This window comes from Mobula birostris, chromosome 7, assembly GCF_030028105.1.
Source record: "Mobula birostris isolate sMobBir1 chromosome 7, sMobBir1.hap1, whole genome shotgun sequence".
Classification (NCBI taxonomy): Eukaryota; Metazoa; Chordata; class Chondrichthyes; order Myliobatiformes; family Myliobatidae; genus Mobula; species Mobula birostris.
The window spans coordinates 11,351,462-11,374,445 of NC_092376.1; the positions used below are offsets into that span (position 1 = coordinate 11,351,462).

General features: G+C 43.7%; 1 long non-coding RNA gene across 2 annotated transcripts in view; it reads right to left on the bottom strand.

The window, feature by feature from the left end:
- Positions 1-2,529: 2,529 nt before the first annotated feature.
- LOC140200012 (uncharacterized) overlaps positions 2,530-22,984 on the bottom strand; it is a 28,105-nt gene continuing 7,650 nt past the window's right edge. The window contains exons 2-4 of one of the 2 annotated variants that reach the window (XR_011886543.1): positions 16,842-16,903; positions 9,548-10,066; positions 2,530-5,940 (exon numbers count right to left, since the gene is read on the bottom strand). This is a non-coding gene — a long non-coding RNA (uncharacterized lncRNA). Of the gene's footprint in view, positions 10,067-16,841; positions 16,904-22,984 lie in introns of both variants that reach the window. The other variant, XR_011886542.1, reaches the window with a different exon arrangement.

Below are 22,984 nucleotides of genomic sequence, written 5' to 3' on the forward strand. Positions count from 1 at the left end.
CCTTCTTTGTGGAAGTCAGCGTCTTGGACCTCCAGAAAGTGATCCACAGCAGGGGTGATTGATAAGTTCATGGCCTAAGGTAGAAGGAGAAGAATTATTAAATTTAAACTTTCTGCATTTTCACTCAAAGAATTGAACTGCACGTGCATGTAACGAGAGCAGTATAACTCATCTCCTTCCACCTTAAGCCACGAACCTATCAATCACCCTGCTGTGGACCACCTGGAGGTCCAAGACGCTCTTGTTACATGCATATGCAGTTCAACGCTGTGACAATGCACAAAATTTGAAGTTAATAACTCATCTCCTTCTACCTTAGGCCACAAACTTATCAATCACCCCTGCTGTGGACTACTTCTACAAAGAAGGGATCTGTCTGCTCCACGATCACTTGACTAAGCGTGTAAATGTGGGTGGGGAGTATGCTGAAAAATAAATGTGCTAGGTTTTCTAAAATTGGCTTTCTACCTTAGGCCACGAACTTATCAATCACCCCCGGTATTATTTTTGAAAGCATCTTTGCTTTACAGGATATTTTTTTACCTGTGCCTAGGTCCTTTGACAAGTACTGTATAGTTGGTCCACCAGGGCAACTGCTGTTTGTGTTCAAAAAAACAGTGATTTGTGTTGTGTTAGTTGTAAGAAATGAGTAGTAAGACAATTCAGAGCTGTTTTGCTCACCGTGGTTGCAAGCATTCAGGCTTGGAGATGGCAGAATTGGCCAGTAGAGAAAATGAAGCAAGTTGGAGACTTTGGAAATGAAAATTTGGAGGATGCAATTGTCGATAGGATTGTGTGAAGGCAGCTCATTATCTGCACTAGATGTCCGCACTGATGTTGTTCATTGCATACACTGGATGAACTCCTCCGTCAATAACTATTAGGAACTAATACACAGTTCTATAGAACTCTAGTATGATTGGTAGTGTTCTAATTTGTTCTGTATTTCATTTAAATACATCATTTGTTACTCAATTTGTCTTTTTTAAACCTTTTTAACTATTTCCATGGTTCGGCTAATTGGGGCAGCAAATTCTGGATGATTCTGTTAATTGGGCCACTTCAGGAACAGTATATTTTGGCTCAATTTAGTGGTGGCCCCAATTAGTCAAAGTTTATATACAATACATATATGTGTGTGTATGTGTGTGTGTGTGTGTGTGTGTGTGTGTTTGTGTGTATGTGTGTATGTGTATGTATATATAAAAATATGGAGCAATACCATTTATTCCGACTGAGTACACTCCAACCTGATGCATGAATATGGATTTCTCCTTCTGGTAAACTAATTCACCCCCATCCTTCCTCTACTCCCCACTCTAATCTTGTACCTCTTCTCAAATAAAAGAAAATCTGCAGATGCTGGAACTCCCAGCAACACACACAAAATGCTGGAAGAAATCAGCAGGCCAGGCAGTATCTATGGAAAAAAGTACAGTTCACATTGAAATGCTGAGTTCCTCCAGCATTTTGTGTGTTTTACCTCTTCTCACCTGCCTATTACTTCCCTCATCCTTGCCTTTCTCCTTTGGTCACTTTCCTCTCCACCAGATCTTGACCTTTCCTACCCAACTGGCTTCACCTTCCAGACAGTCTCCTTCCCCTCCCCCAACCTTTTATTCTGGCACCTTCCCCTTTCCTTCTCTGTCCTGAAGAAGAGTCTTGGCCTGAAAAGTTGACTGTTTACTCATTTCCATGGATGCTGCCTGACCTGTTGAGTTCCTCCAGCATGATGTATGTTGTCCCAGCCATTTCCACATCCTGGTGACCAACAGCCACTCCTAACTCGAGAACGTTGGTCCTAACTAAGCCAAGGTTGCAATTGTTCATTTCCTTTCCTGACCGAAAGTAACTAACTCCTGGATCTTCACAGTTACTGAGTCAACATACAAAGGCATTTTAGCTGTTTAAATCCTCTTGAGAGACGTGTTCAAATCTTATCAGATATAACTGAAATTCAAAACTTGCTTTTCTGTTTAATTTCGTTCATCTGCTCTAGTTCCTGAAAGGAATTTAATAATGATAATTAGATTTTAATAATAATTGTTTCTCAAATGGCTTCAGTTGCAGAATTAGTGGGTTCAAATGCATGTTTAATTCCTATGCATCTCTTGTTAAGCTGTATCGGGGAACATGGGCTGTAATAAAGTCATTACTGAATGATTTATACCAAAGGCTTTGCTTTTTTTAGTTAACCCAAGGAATGAAAAAGTTCAAAGTTCACAGTAAATTTATTATCCAAGTATGTATATACTATCGTATGCTACCTTGAGATTAATTTTTCAGACATTTATAGGAAATTTAAAGAAATACAATAGAATCCATGAACATCCTCTATTTAAATGCACTCAATTGTTGGGAAGGCTTTGCCTGTGACCGACTGGGCTCTATCCACCATTTCCTGTAGTCTTTTCCATTCCTGGGCATTGGTGTTTCCATATCAATCTGTGATGCTGATTCAGGAAAGCAGCATCCATCATCAGGGACCGCACTCCCCCCCCCCCCACCACCACCACCCTGGTTATGCTCTCTTCTCACTGCCACCAACAGGAAGGTGGTACAGGAGCCTCAGGATGCACACCACCAGGTTCAGGGACAGTTACTACCCTTCAACCACCAGGCTCTTGAACCAAAGGGGATAATTTCACTTATCTTGCCCCATCGTCGAAATGTTCCCACAACCTATCAACTCATTTTCAAGGATTCTTCATCTCATGTTCTTGATAATTATTTATTTATTATTATTACATTGTTCTTTTTGTACTTGCATAGTTTGAAACCTTTTGTACACTGGTTGAATGCCCAGCAGCTGGAGCAGTCTTTCAATAATTCTGTTATGGTTATTATTCTGTGGATTTGAGTATATCCACAAAAATGAATCTCAGGGTTGTGTATGGGGACATATATGTACTTTGATAATAAATTTAGTTTGAACTTGATGCAACCAGTCAAGATATGCTGCATTGTGAAGCTTGCCGAAGTTTTTGATGATACGCTGAATCTACACAAACTTCTAAGAAAGTAGAGGTCTAATGTGCTTTCCTCGTGACAGTACTTACAAGGAAGTACCTGATCCCAGGACATGTTGTCTGATATGTTAATACCAAGCTACTGACCCTCTCCACCTTCAATCCCCTAACAAGGACTGGCTCATGGATCTCCAGTTTCCTCTTTCTGTGGTTAATAATCAGCTCTTTGGTTTTGCTGGCACTGAGTGAGATGTTGTTGTCGTGAAACCATTCAACCACATTTAAAATTTGTCTCAAATGTAATGATTCATCACCACCTTTCATTTGTCCAACAGCAGTAATGCTATCAGAAAACGTAAGTATGACATTGGAGCTGTACTTGTGTATGTATGCATTATTTACTTAGCACGGAGTTGGCCTTTTGCCCTTCGAGCCACTCCACCCCAGCAAGCCCACAACTCTGATTCACCCTAGCCTAACCATGGAACAATTTACAAAGACCATTTATGCTACCCGGTACATCTCTGGAGTGTGGGGGAAACCCGGGCACCCGGGGAAAACCCGCACATTCCACAGGGAGGATGTACAGAGACTCCTTAGAGAAAGGAACTGGAATTGAACTCCGAACTCTGGAAAGCCCCGAACTTTAATAGCATCGTGCTAACTGCTATGCGACCATGGCATCCCAAGTAAAATAGTTCTACATAAGGAAATAGCTAGAGGGTGGAGCTATGCATACTTTGGTCAGAGGATGGACCTCCTTAGCTACACAATCATAGGTGTAAAGTGAGTAGAGCAAGGGACTTGTGGTGCACCCCTGATGATGATGAGAGTGGGGGAGTTCAAATTCAGATTTCAGATTCATTTATTTACATCAAAACACACTGAAATGCGTTGTTTGCATTAACAACCAACACACCTATGGACGTGCTGGGGTCAGGCCATAAATGTTACCACACATTCCATCACCAACATAGCATGGCCATCATGTTCAGAAGAACAACACAGAATACAACGAAAGAACACAACAAGCACCCAAGCATCAACAAGCCCCATCCCTCCCTCCCAACCGTCCACACACAGTGACAGTCCTCCAACGCCAGGCCTCTCGTCTCCAGTCTCCACACTTCGGGTATCAAACTTTGCCTTCCAGACTTCTAATTGACCTTCGGGCTTCAATCTTTGGTATTAACCCCAGGACTAGGTGAAGATAGGACCCTGAACTCTAACACCGGGCTTTTTAACTCACTGACTCTCATGCCTCCTCGTGATACCCCACTCATTGCCTCTGTCTCCCCCTCCTATAGCGTCTTGCTCTCATTATAAGTGGATATAAAGGACTAGACAAGTTCTTCCTCTGCCCAATCTGTATCGTTCAATAAATAAAACACTGAATGCCTAGCCACGATTAACAATGGCTGCCGTGTTTCCTATGTTACAATAGTGACTTCTCTTCAATGGTTATAAAATCTTGAGGCCAAAAGTGCTGTTCTATAAATATAGCAAAATCAGGTTAGGCAGGATTTCTGAAGAACAAAAAAAAAAACAATTAGGCTTTTTCAACTTGCAAGTTGAGTCGGTGGTGAGGAAGGCAAAAGCAATATTAGCATTAATTTCAAGATGACTTGGATAAAAGGCAAGGCTGTAATCATGAGACTTTATAAGGCATTGGCCAGACTACACTTAGAATATTGTGAGAAGCTTTGGGTCTTTTATCTAAGAAAGGATGTGTTGGCATCGGAGAGATTCCAGAGGAGGTTAACGAGAATAATCCTGGGGATGAAAGGGTTTAAGTACGAGGAACGTTTGAGGGCTCTGGCTCTGTACTTAGTGGAGTTTTGAAGAATGACAGCGATCTCTTTGAAACCTATCAAATATTGAAAAGCCTAGATAGAGCGGATGTGGAGAGGATAATTCCTATAGTGCGAGAGTCTAGGACCAGAGGGCACAGCCTCAAAATAGAAGGACGTCCCTTTAGAACAGAGATGAAAGGGAATTTCTTTGGCCAGAGGGTGGTGAATCTGCAGAATTCATTGCCACAGATGGTTGTGTAGGCAAGTCACCTGGTATACTGAAAGTGGATGTTGATAGGATCCTGATTAGTCGTCGCTATCATTATGTGCCGTGTTATATGATGCAGACGATCATGGTGTCATGACCATGAATTGCTGTTCCTCTCCGCATTTTGTGGCACATCGGGCAGCAACTTTGCTGTTTCTTTAGCATTTCTGTCTGTTGTTTACGAGACCGAGTTGCTAGCTCGATGCTGAACCCAGCATGGATGGAAAGCCTGCAAAAATCCGGCCAGATTCGAACCTGGGATCACTTGCCGCGAATTGCGTTGTAGATGTTACTACACCACCAGCCGGCAAAGACCACGACTGTTCTTGGCAAATTTTTCTACAGAACTAGTTTTCTTGATTAGTAAGGGTGTCACTTAACCACACATTGCTCTGCGATGACACCAGTGCCAAGCTGTACGGGTCTTAATACCCTTGCCTTGGACAACATCGGTGGCGTGGAGAGGGCAGACTTGCAGCATGGGCAACTGCCGGTCTTCCATACAACCTTGCCCAGGCCTGCGCCCTGGAAACCTTCCAAGGTGCAACTCCATGGTCTCACAAGACTAACGGATGCCTATTCAAGGGTGTCAAAAGTTACGGGGAGAAGGCAGAGAACAGGGTTGAGAGGGATAATAAATTGGCCATGATAGAATGCCTGATATAATCGTAACAAAATCAATGGGCTGAATGGATTAATTCTGCTTCTATGTCTTACGGTCTTATGATGTTGTCCTAAAAGGTTTCTGTTTCTCAGATGGGACTAGGGGGTAACACAGTCAGTAGGGCCAAAGGGCCTGTTTCCATGCTGTATGACTCTGAGGCTTGGCTTTCAGTGTTGTACGGAAGGGTTGGTTGCCATTAACCTCCCTCCTGTCCGTGATAAGTACTTCTGTGTAATTTGCTGTTGCCTAAAGATAGCAGAGAAAGTAAAAATATCAATTTAGACTCCACTGATTAAACATAAGGATTTGTAGTCTAAACACAATTTGCCTGACATGATGGCCCAATTAATGTTCTCACTGGCATCTTGCACAGACTCAGACCATATGTCAAGAGATCACTTTACCAATTTTCCCCACACTATGATTGCAGATACATCCAGGGCGTTATCAACAAGGGTAGCTTATTGAGTGACTTGGTTTCTTTGAAACACTCTCGTCTGTGAGGATCCTCTGACTGTGATACACAACAGTGGAGAAACAAAGCACCCTTGAGTCCTGAAAGCCACCATTATTCTCCCGATATCACAGATCTTTTTTGCTAGCGATTCTCATAGGTCAGGCCAATTTCTATTATTACTTAAAAAAAAGGATGTTATTTATAGCCAGCAAGATATAATAGTGATCCATATTTATATATTTGGAGGCATGTGATTTAATTCCCAGCACTTAAGATATACAGACTCTTTGTTGCTGGGACGAAGCGTTGCAGAATTGATAACAAGTCAGTCATTTACTTCAAGCTGAAGTTGGAGAAAGGCTGTAGGACCATAAGGTATAGGAGCAAAATTAGGTCATTTCATCATGGCTGATCCATTTTCCCTCTCAGCCCCAATCTCCTGCCTTCCCCCCGTATTCCTTCATACCCTGTCTAATCAAGAACCTATTAATCTCTGCCTTAAATATATCCAATGTCTTGGCCTCCACAGCAGCCTGTGGCAATGAATTCCACAAGTTTGCCACTCTGGCTAAAGAAATTCCCCCTCATCTCCGCTCTAAATGGGCGTCCCTCTATTCTGAGGCTGTGTCCTCTGGTCTTAGACTCTCTCACCATAGGAAACATCCTCTCCACATCCATTCCTGTGGGTCATACCATCTTCTAACCGCTACCATTGGGAGGAGTTACAGAAGCCTGAAGACCCACACCAACAGGTTCAGAACAACCTGCTGCACAGGTTCACTCTGTGGTTAAGAAAGCATATGGTGCATTGGCCTTCATCAATCGTGGGATTGAGTTTAGGAGACAAGAGGTAATGATGCAGCCATATAGGACCCTGGTCAGACCCCACTTGGAGTACTGTGCTCAGTTCTGGTCGCCTCACTGCAGGAAGGATGTGGAAACCATAGAAAGGGTGCAGAGGAGATTTACATGTCATAAGGAGGTGGCTGGGAACGGACCCAAGTGCAAGACACAGACACTGAAGTACTAGGGACAGGACTAGGATACAGGCTGAGGGCAAGGACATGGACACGAAAACCGGGAACCCGGAACAGGACTGAACAAGAGAGCTAGGAGCCCAGGCTTGGACTCCGAGCCAGAGACTGGACAAGGACCCAGTACCTGGGTCTTGCCTCTGGCTCGGACCCCAGAACTAGGCAAGGACGAGGCTTGGCAGGCAGGCAGGAGTCTCCAGGCTTGGGGCTAGGCAGGAGGCTGGAGTCTCCAGTCTCCAGGCTTGGGGCTAGGCAGGAGGCTGGAGTCTCCAGTCTCCAGGCTTGGGGCTAGGCAGGAGGCTGGAGTCTCCAGGTTTGGGGCTAGGCAGGCTCCTCCTGGGCAGGGCGTGGATCACCTGGGCAGGGCGCGGATCACCACCCGACGGTGGCAAGGGACAGAACCAACCGCAGGTAAAGGCAAGACGGCCTGGCTTACCTGGGTGGAGGCAAGGGACAAGAAGGAACTAGGTACAGGGTGGCTCCAGGACAAGACTGCAGGCGAGACGAGGCGAGAGTTACCAGCAAGACAAGGCAAGGCTAGGCTTCAGGAGAGGAAACAGAAGGCAGAGGAAGGGATACAAGGAGTATGGACACGAACAATCCAGCAGCCACGCCCTGGTCTCTGGAGGTATTTATGCAGCCAGCCCCAACAGGCATCAGCTGCCTTAATTAGTGCTTAACAGGAACAGAAACAGGGTGAACAGGAAAACCTGGAGCAAGGGTCAATGGACTGGACCGTGAACTGGAATACGGATTTCACGGACCGGACCATGACATTACAAGGATGTTGCCTTGTTTGGGGAGCATACCTCATGAGAATAGGTTGAGTGAACTCGGCCTTTTCTCCTTGTAGCGACGGAGGATGAGAGGTGACCTGATAGAGGTGTATAAGATGATGAGAGGCATTGTTCGTGTGGATAGTCAGTGGCTTTTTCCCAGGGCTGAAATGGCTAGCTCGACAGGGCACAGTTTTAAGGTGCTTGGAAGCAGGTACAGAGGAGATGTCAGGGGTAAGTATTTTACGCAGAGAGTGGTGAGTGCGTGGAATGGGCTGCCAGTGACAGTGGTGGAGGCACTTTTAAGAGACTCCTGGATAGGTACATAGAGCTTAGAAAAATAGAGGGTTATGGGTAACCTTAGTTAATTTATAAAGTAAGTACATGTTCCACACAGCTTAGTGGGCCAAAGAGCCTGTATTGTGCTGCAGGTTTTGTGTTTCTAACTACCTTCCTACAACCATCAGGGTCTTAAACTGACCTGCATAACCCAAATCCTACCTCAGCAGAGGAACACTGTGAAGCGCCTTTTGCATCACCATAGACTTGTCTCCCATTAAATCGTTGTTTTCTTGAGGAGGAGGAGACAATGGTGCCTAATGGCGACTACTTTGCTTGCGCATTTTTGCAAATAGCTCTATTTACTTCTTTAATATCTCTGTTTTTCCCTTTCAGGGTTCTTTTGAAGACCCTGACCTGGAGATACACGCTGACTACGATTCTTTGTGGGAATGGGACCCACACTTGGGGTCTCATGACTGATCTTTATTCGGCATGCCAAGGCATGGCCTAAGAGCTTTGCTCGCCTTTGGAGGTCCAAGATTTTGTGGCTCTGGGGATGGGGGCATCGGAGGTCAGTGTCTGGGTAGGAGATCGGTATGTCATGGGAGATGGAAGATCTAAGGCTGTGTTCCTGAGATCTTTGGGGACAGAGCTTGGAAAAAGCGACGCAACAGACTTTTAACATCGTAACCGGTGAGTTGTTTATTATGTCTCCCCTCTCGCTGTGAAACGAAGACACCCCTTTCCCCGCTATTAGGGGGACAGACAGCCTGTGGTATGTCGAATACCAGGTGAATGAGCAGTCTTTCGAGTACTGCAAGTCTGTGTCTTTGCTGTTGCTTTGTACATGCTTGAGTGCTCAGTGGCCAATATCAATTATTTTTTTTTGCTGGTGCGGGAGGGAGGGGAGCTGCAGGGGGACTTTAGTAACATTTAACTGTCATTCATTCTTTGGGGGCACTTCTCTTTTTTGTGAATGGTTGCAAAGTAAAGGCATTTCAGAATGTATATTATATACATTTCTCTGACATTATATTTAACTTTGAAACCTTTGAAATATCTTGTTTTTGATCAGTCTTTTTTTCAAATGGTTCAATTTAATATCAGCAAATGTTTACAGTTTACAACCTGAAATTCTTACTCTTCACAGACATCCACAAAACAAGAAACCCCATAGACTGAATGATAAAAACATCAAAACCCCGAAGCCACCTCTCCCCGCTTCTACAGCACTTAACAGAAGCATCAACCCTCCCCCTCCCACCCCATTTGCACCAGCAGAAGCACCGACTCCCCCACCTCACCTTGCAAGCAGTAGCAAAGCCCTCGAAGAGACCATGATCCAGTGTCCAACAAAACCCACACAGTTCATAACCCAGCACTTTGGTATGTCAGACAGGCTCTCTCTCTCCAGTGAGGGAGAGAGAGAGAACACTCCTGAAACGAGAGCGGAAGACCAGCAGCTCGCTGTTCCAATGTTACAATCTTCCACATCGCTTCTCCAAGCCCCCTGGCTCAAGGATTGAGAGGCTCCCACTCACCATCAAAAGACAGAGAGCGAGTGGGATGGCTCAAGTACAGGGGCCTTCCTCCGACAGATGCGCACATCGCCTGCTGTCCCAATGTCTCAGCCTCTCATGTCACTTCTGATGGCGAAACTGGCGAGGAACTGGGTCATCTCAGGGCTGGTCCCTGAAGGAGGATGTCCTCCAGTCTATTCCTCAAGATAGTGAAGTGCCAGGCTGCACAGCTAGTTCGAGAATGCACTGTTTGTGAAGAGCCGCAGCTTGAACCGTAGATCATGAGCTCCAACAGCACCCCATCTTGGAAAGAAAGAAAAGACATAAGAGAAGAAGAATAAGCTGTTTCGTAGACAAACTGGAAGAAGTCACCCAGTCTGCATAAACTGCTGTTGCTACCTTTTCTAGCTCCTTCTCCCATGGTATGATGCCATTCTATGTATAATTTGTGTATAGTTTGTATTCTATGTGTTTCTGTATATGTTGTATGTGTCTGGATGCTGCTGTAAGTAATTAAAGAAAATATACCTCCAGCTCATTGTACCATGAAGCAACCAGCACAATCTTAACCCCTACCTCTAGCAACATTGTGACCACTTTGATTACTCTGATCTAAATTGACTTTTTTTTTTAAAAAATTGCTTTAACTGTGGTGGTGTTTTCTTATAAAAACTTTGTATAATTTTTGTTCAGCATGATTTTCTTGTGAACCCTGCTTACATCATGCTATGGGCCTGTGATGCTGCTGCAAGTAAGTTTTTCCACACGCCTGTGCAGACACGCAAAGTTCAAAGTTAATATATTATCAAAGTGCATACTATACATGTCACCACATGAGATTCACTTTCTTGTGCACATTCATAGTAAATACAAAGAAACGCAACAGAATTAATAAAAACTACACTCAAAGATGGACAAACAACCAATGTGCAAAAGACAAGTACAAAAATAAAATCATAAATAAATAAATAATATTGAGAACATAACTTGTAGGGTTCGTGAAAGTGAGTCCATAGGTTGTGTATATGACAATAAACTCAACTTTGACTTCGACATATCACAATAAACCTGACTTGACTTTAAAACAATTGATGCCAATAAAAAGGGACTATCTCACAGACAGTTGTCCTTCAAGGCTCAATGGTACTTCCTATAATTTTGGGACGAGACAGACAGAGCAGTTCAAGTTGTCTGAGTCAGTGTTAGTACTCCATATAAATACTTGCAAATCATACTAGTGTAGTGCACCACATCTCAAACAGTGATGAGTCAGAGTACAAGAAGGAGATAGGTGTCGTGACAATGACCTTTCCCCTCAACATCAACAAAACAAAATTGCTGGTCGTTGACTTCAGGAAGAGGGGTGACGCAGATGCTTCTGTCAACGAAAGCAGTGCTGAGATTGAGAGTTTCAAGTTCCTAGGTGTGAACATCACCGACAGTCTGTCCTGGTCCAACCACAATGATGTCACAGACAAGGAAGCTCACCAACACCTCTACTTCCTCAGGTGGCGAAAGAAATTTGGCATGTCCCTGTTGGCTTTTACCAATTTTTATTGATGTACCACAGGAAACACTCTGTCTGGATGCAGAATGGCTTGGTGTGGCAATAGCTTTGCAAGTGACCACAAGAAACTACAGAGAGTTGTAGACAAGTCTCAGCACTTCACGGGTACCAGTCTCCTCGCCATGTGTGTTTTGTGAACGACGAGGGTTGCAAAGCCCCAGTGGTAAATCCATTGCAAATCACAATGTGGTGACGGATAGTAACAAGCTAGAAAACTTTGAACACAGAAAACCTACAACACAATACAGGCCCTTCGGCCCACAAAGCTGTGCCAAACATGCCCCTACCTTAGAACTACCTGGGCTTAACCCATAGCCCTCTATTTTTCTGAGCTCCATGTAGCCATCCAGGAATCTCTTAAAAGACCCTATTGTTTCCGCCTCCACCACTGCCGCCAGCAGCCCATTCTACGCACTTACCGCTGACATCTCCTCTATACCTACTTCCAAGCAGCTTAAAACTGTGCCCTCTCATGCTAGCCACTTCAGCCCTGGGAAAAAGCCTCCGACTATCCACACAACCAATGCCTCTCATTATCTTGTACACCTCTATCAGGTCACCTCTCATCCTCCGTTACTCCAAGGAGAAAAGGCCGAGTTCACTCATCTATTCTCATAAGGCATGCTCCCCAATCCAGGCAACATCTCTGTGAATCTCCTCTGCACCCTTTCTGCGGTTTCACTTCCTGTAGTGAGGCGACCAAAACTGTGCACAGTACTCCAAGTGAGGTCTGACCAGGGTCCTATAAAGCTGTAACATTACCTCTTGGCTCTTAAACTCAATCCCACGATTGATGAAGGCCAATGCGCCATATGCCTTCTTAACCACAGAGTCAACCTGTGTAGCAGCTTTGAGTGTCCTATGGACTCAGACCCCAAGATCCCTCTGATCTTCCACACTGCCAAGAGTCCTACCATTAATACTATTGGGACCATTAAGGCTAGTGGGAACTATCAGTTGTATTCACCAATATACTGAAGAGATAAAGAAAAAAAGATAAAATTCGTTCTATTTGTCACTCGTACATTGAAACATCAAAACACAGAGTGAAATGTGTTGTTTATGTCAAAGTCCAAAGTTGTGCTGGGGACAGCCCACGAATATCAATATAGCCAACAAAGCCAGCCCACATCTTACTACCCCTAACCTGTAGGGCTTTGGATTGTGAGAGGAAACCAGAGCATCTGGAGAAAACCCACGTAGACATGGAGAGAACATGCAAACTCCTTATAGGCTGTGGCTGGAATTCAACCTTGATGACTGACCGATAGCGCAGTAAAGCGTTATGCTATCATGCCACCCAATCTACGAACTGGACTGGAGGAAGAGAAGGATCAAGGGTAGAGCCAACACAAGAACCATTTCTAAACTCCCCTGCTTCTGGCTCCATTCATTATATCTTTCAGAACTAATACTAAACTAAAATTCCTATTTTCATGGGGATCTGAGGAGGTGCGTTTTCATCCAGAGAACAATGAGTACCCAGAGGACACTGCCTGAGACAGTGGTGGAAGCAGAGTCACTGACAACTTTGAAGACAACAATTGCATAAGTACAATACCATGTAAAAGTCTTAGGCACATATATATAGCTCCAGTGCCCGAGATTTTTGCACAGTAATATAGTAATTTTATGTATTACACTGTACTGCTGCTGCAGCAAAAAAAAACTAATTTCATGACATCTGCGAGTGATGATAAACTTGATTCTGTTATGGATCTCTATTGTTGACAGAGTGGGAAGGAGGCAGTGAGGGGGGAATCACGGTTGAGAAAATGAGAAAAGAGAGGGGAGGGAGCGGGAAGCATCAGAGTGACATTTTGTAGTGATCAATAAACCAATTGTTTGGAATCACATCATCTTGCCTGGCGTCTCAGGGCTGGGTGCGTCTGCACCCATGCCACCCACTCCTGCCCCTGGCACTCCTTCTCTGCCACCTGTCCCACACCCCTCCCACAGCGCTTCATCTTCGGCATTACCAACATCTTTTGCTCTCGCCAGGTTTACAAATGCGCTCTGTGCTCCACGATGACAAATACAATACTGTGCAAGAGTCTTAGGCACCCTAGCTACAAATATATACTGTATATTGCACAGTACTGTAGATGGCTAGGTAAGGTTTAGAAGCATATGGGCCAACACAGGCAAATGAGACTAGCTAGAAGGACATCTTGCTCAACATTGGTGAGATGGGCAGAAGGGCCTGATTCTGCGCTGTATGACTCTACAACTCTAAGTGTCTACATGAACACTTGAGTCACCTAAGTACAGAGGGCTACAGGGCGAGCACTGTAAGGTATAAGAAGGTCCCCATTGTTCAGTATGAACATGGTTGTCCGAGTGGCCTGCTTCCATACTGTATGACTAGCAATGAATGGCTGATGTGAAGGATCTCACAACATCCTACAAAACCGAACAGAAGAATTATTTAGGGAGATACAGCACAGAACAGGCCCTTCTGGCAAAGACAGAGCCGCATTGCCCCAGCAACCCACATATTTTACCCGAGACCAGGGGTTCCTGTTATGTCTTGTAACTGCAAAACATTAAATTAATTCAAGGGAAACACTGGAGCCTGAAATACTTTGTCTTTTGCTTTTAGTGAGGCGTGCACGTATCTTGAGGTAGTGTGAGGATGTACGTATGCAATTAACATATTTTTACAGATAACCTAGTATTAATTATTTGAACAAACAAGAATGCTTAATCAAACTATACAAGATTACTCAAATATAACAAACATTAAACACACAACAGTTCCCAACGGTTCCCAGCCTTTTTAATGCCATGGAACAATGCCATTAATCAAGAGGCCCGTGTACTCCAGGTTGGGAACCCTTGCCCTAGACCAATCACAGGACAATTTACAATGACCAATTAACTTACTAACTGTTATGTCTTGGACTGTGGGAGGAAACCAGAGCATCTGGAGGAAATCGACACACACATAGGGAGAATGGTGCCCTACTGAACTCTGGAATGTCCCGAGCTGTAATAGCATCATGCCAACCACTACAATATCCACAGCATCTCAGCTTCTATGTATCCCTTAACTAACATCTGTCAGAAAGGACACGGTAGTATAGTGCTTAGCACAGTGCTTTACAGTGCAGGTGACCTGGGTTCAATTCCCACCACTGCCTGTAAGGACTTTGTACATTCCACCTGCATGGGTTTCCTCCAGGTGCTCCGGTTTTCTTCCCACAATCCAAAGATATACCGGTTGATAGGTTAAATTGTTATTGTAAATTGTCCCATGAGTAGGCTAGGTTTAAATCGGGAGGTAACTGGGGGACATGGCTTGAAGGGATGGAAGGGCCTATTTTGTGCCATATCTAAATAAATAAAAACCTTGCAGGAGAATTGCTAGACTAATATTCCCAAATTCATGGGGACCTGGAAGGGTTCTTGTTCATCCAGTGAGTGAAGAACTGCAGTACTTCAAGAAGGTGGCTCTCTACCACCTTCTCCAGGAGTAACAGGAATGCCCTGATGAAGCCTCAGCCCAAAGCATCTTCTGTTTATTCCCCACCATAGAAGCCGCCTGACCTGAGTTGCTCCAGCATTTTGTGTGTGTTGCTCACAATACCTGGATCATTATCCCCTTGTTGCTTTGGGACCATGCCTCCTGTATTACAGCAGTAAACACTATAGCAGATGGACTGTGAAGCCTGGGGTGAGGTTGCAGAAGGAGCAGGAACTGATCATAGTGCTATAACCTTTCAGTCACCTACCTCAGGAAAGATACCAATAAGATTGAAAGAGTGCAGAAACATTTACAACGATGTTGCTGGAACTTGAGGACTTGAGTTATAGGGAAAGGTTGAATAAGTTAGGACTTTATTCTTTAGAACGTAGGAGAATGAGGGGAGATTTGTTGGAGGTGTACAAAATTATGCCGGCTGGTGGTGTTTGGACATCAGCACTGGACTTTGAGGCAAGTGGTCCTAGGTTTAAATCCGGCCGGCTCTTTGCACGCTTTCCATCTGTGCTGGGTTGAGTGTTGAGCTAGCCTCCCGGCCTTGTAAAAAAACAAAGTGCCAAGGAAATGGCAAGGTTGCCACCCGATGCGCCACAGGGAGCGGAGAGGAACAACAACAACATACAAAATAATGAGTGTGATAGACTAGGTAAATGCAAGCAGGCTTATTCCACTGAGTTTGGGTGAGACTAGAACTAGAGGTCATGGGTTAAGGACTAAAGGTGAAAGGTGAAATGTTTAAAGGGAACCTGAGGGGAATTTCTTCACTCAGAGGGCGGTACGAGTGTGGACCGAACTGCCGGTTAATGTGGGTTTGATTGCATCATTTAGGAGAAGTTTGGATAAGTACATGGATGGTGGGGTGGGGTGGGATGGAGAGTCATGGTGCATGTGCGAGTTTATGGGACTTGGCATGGACTAGATGGATTGAAGGGCCTCCTTCAGTGCTGTGGAGCTCTGTGGCTCTATGCCTCTGATGAATGATTCACTGGAAGCTCTTTCTATGCAGAAGAAGAGTAAGTGACAGAGTAATTGGTAAAATTTGCCTTTGGCTATCAGCTCCCTCCCCTCACCCCCTTCCAGCATCCCTGGCTCTATTTCAAGGAATCCAATTCACCTTCTAATTATATTACTTGTTTGTGCACAGTGGCTGCAGCGTGCACAATCTGCAAAATGAACTGAAGTTAGCCGACCAGAGTACGCTGAGGACATCTGCCAAACCCTTGAGCTTCTCTGCTAAGAGTAGCTGGCACTTAGGGGCACAAACACCGATAAGTCGCTTCGAAATATATCGCTGCTCCTTCAACATTGCTGGGGTGTACATCCTGGAACTTCACCACTAACAGCAACGTGGGAGCTTCTCTAGCCGGAAGGTCTGCAGTAGTTCAGCAAGGTAACTTGAAAATCACCTTCTCCAGGGTAACTGGGTGCCATGGTGGCACATTGCTATTACAGATCGGGGAATTCTGCTGTTTGGAGTTCAATCCTGGCGCCATTCTGAAAGGAGTCTTTGTATGTCCTCCCCATGGAATGTGTGGGCTCTCTCCAGATGCTCTGGTTTCCTCTCACAGTCCAAAGACTTACCGGGTAGGTTAACTGGTCATTGTAAATTGTCCTGTGCGTAGGATAGGGTTAATTGGGTTGGTTAGGTTGCTGAAATGGCATGGCTCAAAGGGCCAGAAGGGCCTACTCTGCACTGTATCACCAAATAATTAAAATAGCAAATACATAAAATAATTTAGGGATAAGAGATAATATGGGGCTGAACTGTGGTAATATATAGGTCTGCAAGTGTGTGTTCAAATCCCATCCTCGTCAACAAATGTGTGTTTACACGGAGCTAGGACTACAATAGTGTCACATAATAAAACATCCTTACAGAGTCATTTTAGTAACAGTACACGCTGAGCAACTTACAGTGTGGAACTGCGAAATGGCCCAGCTGAGATGAAAACCTGCACACTCAAAAACCCACACCCAAAAGAGTGCTTCTTGTACATAGGATTCACTCTATGATTAAGTGTACTCACCACATTCTTGCAATCAATCTGATACAGTTCACCCAGGATGCTACTTGGATCAGAGGCATGAACTATAATGAAAGGATGAAAAATCTTGTGTTATTTTCCCTTTGAGCACCGTTAACCATTGAGCACATCTACATGGAACGCTGATGCAAGAAAGCAGCACCCATCATCAGGCCATGCTGTCTTCTCACTGTTGCCTTTGGACTGGAGGTACATGAACCTTAGGCCCCACGCCACCAGGTTCAACCATCAAGCATCACCTTCCTGAACCAGTGCGGGTAACTTCTCTCACCTGAAATCTGAACCAATTCCTCAACTTAGGCATTCACTTTCAAATATTTTTGCCCGCTGACTTAACCTATTTATATCCCTCTGCAAACTCTCCACATCATCTGCACTGTAACTACATTCTCCCAATCAAAGAGAGGTGTGTGTAGTTCATCTTTGCGTCAGAAAGATGGCATGGACTTGCAGCAGAGTGGTGCTCTATCAATACCATCCTGGTATCCTAGTGCAGACTACATTGCTAAGGGATTGTGCGATACTGTATGACCTTCTGATTCAGCGATGAGAGGACTGCATACAGAGCTGCAAAAGACAATCGTATTGACTCTGCCCTCTGCAATGGCTCAGACTAAGTAGTATAACTTGGATATTGGATTGCTCCTGGCTACCTTCTGATGTCTAGATCTCATTGCCTGAATCAATGGAAGACACTGGCCAATTCCAAGGGTACCTCTCCCTCTCCCTATTGTTACCCCGCTCACATAACCACTGACTGGGCTCAATTCTGATTCTTAAAAGGTTTGAGTGTGGTGCGATGCATAGTTGGTATGGAACTTGAGGAGGACCTGCCAATAACATAATATCTAGTTTAGTGCATTAGCCCTGGGGCAAGATATCCATACAGAGAAGTAAACGTGTGGCACTGAGAAACACCACGAGGATTGGAAGACAGGCTAATGCATTATTGATGACCTTGCTCACTACATTCTCAAAGGAAGAATCAGATCTGTATCTTGAGAACAGAACAATTTTATTATAAACCCAAGAACCTCCAAACCAGAAACACATGAGAAGAGTCAAGAGCAGGGTTAATCTCCAGTAACCAATCTTTCCCAATCAGCAAAGTTCAAAGTAAATTTATCATCAAAGTGCATATATGTCACCATATACAACCCAGAGATTCACTTTCTTGCAGACATTCACAATGAATCCAGAGAAACAATACAACTAATGATAAAATTGCACATAACAAGACGGACAGAGAAGCAAAGTATAGAAAACAACAACTATATCAATACAAAAGAAAAGCAACAAATATCCTGTCAATCCTGGTGGGCTTTTAAAAATATCAATTTATTTAATCCTCCAAGAACACAAACTTGTCATAGTGTTTGGAGGGTTGTGTGCGTCAATGACCCAGACAGCCATGTTGACTGGAGTCAGGGCCTTTTGCTTTGGCTCTTTGTAGGGTTATCCATGCCAAACAGGTCAAAGGGTAGAGGCCAGACTAATAGTGGTCTACCAGTTCTCCAGATTCGGGAGTTCAGCTCAGGGCTAATAACCCTGACTAGTCAAAAAAAACTGTTACGGAAACAGCAATGAAAATGGAGGATTTTCATTGCTGCCCTAAGTGCCAGTGGTGTAAAGGGCAGAAACAACACATTTTTATTTAATGAATTTGTTATAAAAGTTTGTGAAACATTGGAAAAATAATTGACTTTTGGACCCATGAGACCATTCTCTTGTTCCATTTGCTTTTGGCTGTTGGATCCTCCATCTTTAGCTCAATATCTCTCAATATTTTTTCAGCAAAACCTAGCTTTGGAAAATTTAAATTGACCCATGCCTATGCTAAATACTTTTTCCTAATCTAAGTGGGCTTATTTTCATTTGGGTGAGAAACAGGGATGGAACTTCCTTCCCCAACTGTCTTCACCTCTCCCCCTCTAATTTTTCCACCAATCAACCACTCTGACTGAGCCTTTAGTCATCTGACCTTTATAAAACATAGAACATTGAACAGCATCGCACAGAAACAGGCCCTTCGGTCCAGGATATTTTGTTAGACTAATTAAACTAGTAATTAAATACAAGATTCAGGATTGTTTAATATCATCTCCAGTTCATTATGTGTCGTATGATGTAGGCGATCAGGGACTTTCCATAACCAAGATTGTTCTCAGCAAAGTTTTCTACACAAGTAGTTCACCATTGCCTTCTTCTGGGCAGTATCTTCACAAGACAGGTGACTCCAACCTTTATCAATACTCTTAAGCGATTGTCTGCCTGGTGTCAGTGGTCGTATAACTTGTGATATGCATCAGCTGCTTATATGACCATCCACTATCTGCTCCTTTGGTCTCACATGACCCTGATCAGGTGCTACACCTTGTCCAAGGGAAACCTGCAGGCTAGTGGAGGGAGGAGCACCTTATACCTCTTTTGGTGGAGATATATTTCCACCCTGTCACCCAATTTCCTGTACACAAGTGTAGAGGAGAAAAAAATAATTGTTACTCTGGGTCCAATGCTGTACAAAAAACAACAGTAAGGTAAATAAAACAATAATAAAAAACACAATAGATATCAATACATAAGATAGCTTATATACCGGTTGATAGTTTGTTCATAAAGTGACATTAAGTAAATGTGTGATTCTGACAGGAAATGATAATGTAGTGGTGGTTGGAGGTGTGGAGGGATGGATTAGTGAGTGGGTGGAGGTGTTGATCAGCCTTACTGCTTGGGGAAAGTAAATGTTTTTGAGTCTGGTGGTCCTGTCATGGATGCTATGTAGCCTCTTCCCTGATGGGAGTGGGATGGTTGCATGGTGGTTAGCATATTGCTTTACAGTACCAGTGACCTGGGTTCAGTTCCCGCTGCTGTCTGTAATGAATTTATCTGTTCTCCCTGTGACCACGTGGGATTCCTCTGAGTGCTCCAGTTTCCTCTACAGCCCAAAGATGCAGCAGTTGGTAGGTTAATTGGTCATTGTAAATTGACTTGTGATTAGCCTAACATTAAATCACAGGGTTTTGCTGGGCAGCGCAGCTCGAAGAGCTGGAGAAGCCTATTCTGCACTGTATCTCAATAAGTAAATAAATGAGTAAACAAACAAACTGTCCATGAGCAGGGTGATGGGATTTTTCCTTACATTGCTGGTCTTTTTTGTCACCTTTCTGTATATATAACCTTGATGTTGGGTTGTCTGGTAGGAGTGATGCATTGGGCAGATTTGACTACCCCATTGTAGAGCCTTCCTGTTCGTCGCATTGCAGGAAATGCTTAACTAAACCATTCCCTTTTGCCCACACAATGCCCACATCCCTCTATAGTTGGTCCATCCATAAACTTTTTAAATGTTTCCATTGTATCTGCCATCACTACCTTGCTTGGCAACAAATTCCAGACACCCATTTCTCTCTGTGTAAAAGTAACTTGCTCCACAGATCTCCTTTGAATTTAACCCCTCGCCCCCTATCTCACCTTGCAATATCTTCTTACTTTGCTTAACTGGTCCAATTTAACCCGAGAAGGATCATGGGCTGCCCTGCCCCATTTCTACATAAACACAAGTTATTAACTAACTTCTTTTAATTAATTAACAACGTACTACTCGGAAACCTTCCAAAAATTAGCTACGGTCCCTGAGGAATGAAAGTTTGTTATCTCTTCCTTAAAGTGAAACTATATTTCTATCTATTGAAGTAGTATTTAATATGCTTTTTATGATATTAAAACTTCTAGTTACTTTTTTTTTTACTGAACTTTTCAAAGATCCATCCCTTGGGATCTGCCAGTGTTCGATCCAGCAGAAGATGATTTTTTAAAACATGTGCACTGTAGACTATTGAGAATGATCATATATATTTTAACATAATGTTTCCGGAATAATCTTTTAGGAACACATTCTTCCCCTCTGCCATCAGATTTTGAAGTGGACAATGAAGACTACCTCATTATTTTTGCTCTCTTTTTGCACTAGTTATTGGATACATATATACAGTACCGTGTAAAAGGCTCATACAGTATATAATATAGCTAGGGTACCTAAGACTTTTGCACAGCACTGTATTTGTCAACATGGAGCAGAGAACGAGTTGGTAAATCTGGCGGGAGCAAAGGATATCGAGAACAGTGAGGGTAGAGTGCACTGAAAGTGATGTTCGTCAGGTGGCGGGGCAGAGAAGTGCCAGGGGCAGGGGTTGCATGGGCACAGACAGCCCCAGCTCTGAGACACCAGATAATAGATTCCAAACAATTGGTTTATTGATCATTATAGAATGTCTCCCTGATGCCTCTTAATCCCTTCCCCCTTTCCTAAACATGCTTCCCCTCTCCCTGCCCCCTTCCCACTCTCAGCCCACAATAGAGACCCATATCAGAATCAGGTTTAACATCACTCACATATGTCAGGATTTTTTTTGCGGGAGCGGTGTAGTACAATACATAAAATTACAACAGTCCTGTGCAAGGATCTTAGGCACCCTAGCTACATATATATGCCCTAAGATTTTTGCACAGAACTGTATGTCAGTGATAATAAATGTGGTTCTGATCCTGAAGCAATTGATTTAGGAATATTTTGGGGAACTATTCCCTTGAATTTTAGACACCCAAGAATTGAACTGCTGTTTTCGTCAACATGGACCGAAGAACATTCTACCTTGTGCAGGTAAGAGTCTGATCTCTTCTGGTACCTATGATAATATAATTAATTTATCTTAATTTACTGTAGATTGTGGCTTCTTTCCCCATCCTTTCCCGTGCTGGTGAAAGTTCCTGGCCCGAAACATTGACTTTTCATTCATTTCCATAGATCCTGTCTAACCTATTGTTGTTCTCCAGCATTTTGCGTGTGTTGCTCAACATTTCCAGCATCTGCAGAATATTTTGATTTTAAAATCTCCTTTGCAAAACTTCAGCATCCTTCCTACAACGAGGTGACTAATTCTTCTGGTTAGTCTTCTGAGCTTTCCTGCATACACACTTGGCTGATTTAATCTTTCCTCAGACAGGCTCTGTTGTTTCAGAAGTCAGTCTGGTAATTGAAGGGCAGTTTAATCAGTCTGACGTGAAGTGTACAAATGTCATATAATATCGATTACACTGTACATTACAGTAATGTTGGAGTTTGATGCAGAAAAGGACACCAGCTTAACGCAATGGCACACTCTGTAAAAGTTGCCTTGAAGCACCAGAAACTGGGGTTCAGTTGTGACATCAGGTGCTTCTTTGCTTGGAGCTAGCATTTTCTCCCTGTGGCCATGTCAAACTCAAAGTAAACTTGTTATCAGTTATGTATGTGTCACCTTGTGATCATTTTCTTGCAGGCATTCACAGGAAAACAAAGAAATACAATAGAATCAAGGAACGCTGGACACAGCAAAGACTGACAACCAATCTTCAATAGAAGACAAACTGAGCAAATAAATATAAATAAATAATACTGAGAAGATGAGTTGTGGAGTCCTTGAAAGTGAGTCCATAGGTTGTGCAATCAGTTCAGAGTTGAGGTGTGTGAAATTGTCCACCTTGGTTCAAGAACCTGGTGCCTGAAGGGTAATAATTGTTCGTGAATCTGATGGTGTGAGACCTAAGGCTCCTGTACCACCTTCTTCCTGATGGCAGGAGTGAGAAGAGAGCATGGCTGGGAGGTTGAGGGTCCTTGATGGATGCCGCGTTCTCGTGGCAGCGCTCATTGTCGATGTGCTCTTTCAGGTGCTCCAGTTTCCTCCCACATTCCACATAGACCTGGCAGGTGAATCCACTACTGCAAATTGTAATAGTTGTGGATGAGTGATGGAATTTCAGCAGAGTTGATGGGAATATGGAGAGAACACAATGGGATGATGTTAGGATTAGTATAAATGGGTGGTTGATGCTTAGCTGTGACTTGTTGGGTTGAATGGCCCATTTTCTTTCTGTAGTCAGTGATTAACACCAAGTAGCAAACTGATTCATTGGGCAAAGTAATGATTTAATTACTTAATTGTACCTTTTAAAGCATTAATACTTGTGAACTTTGATTAAGAAACCAAGGTGAATGAGGTAGTAGGGCTCGTCTCTTTTAGCCATTAGACCATAAGGCATAGGAGCAGAATTAGACCATTCGGCCCATCAAGTCTGCTCCTTCATTC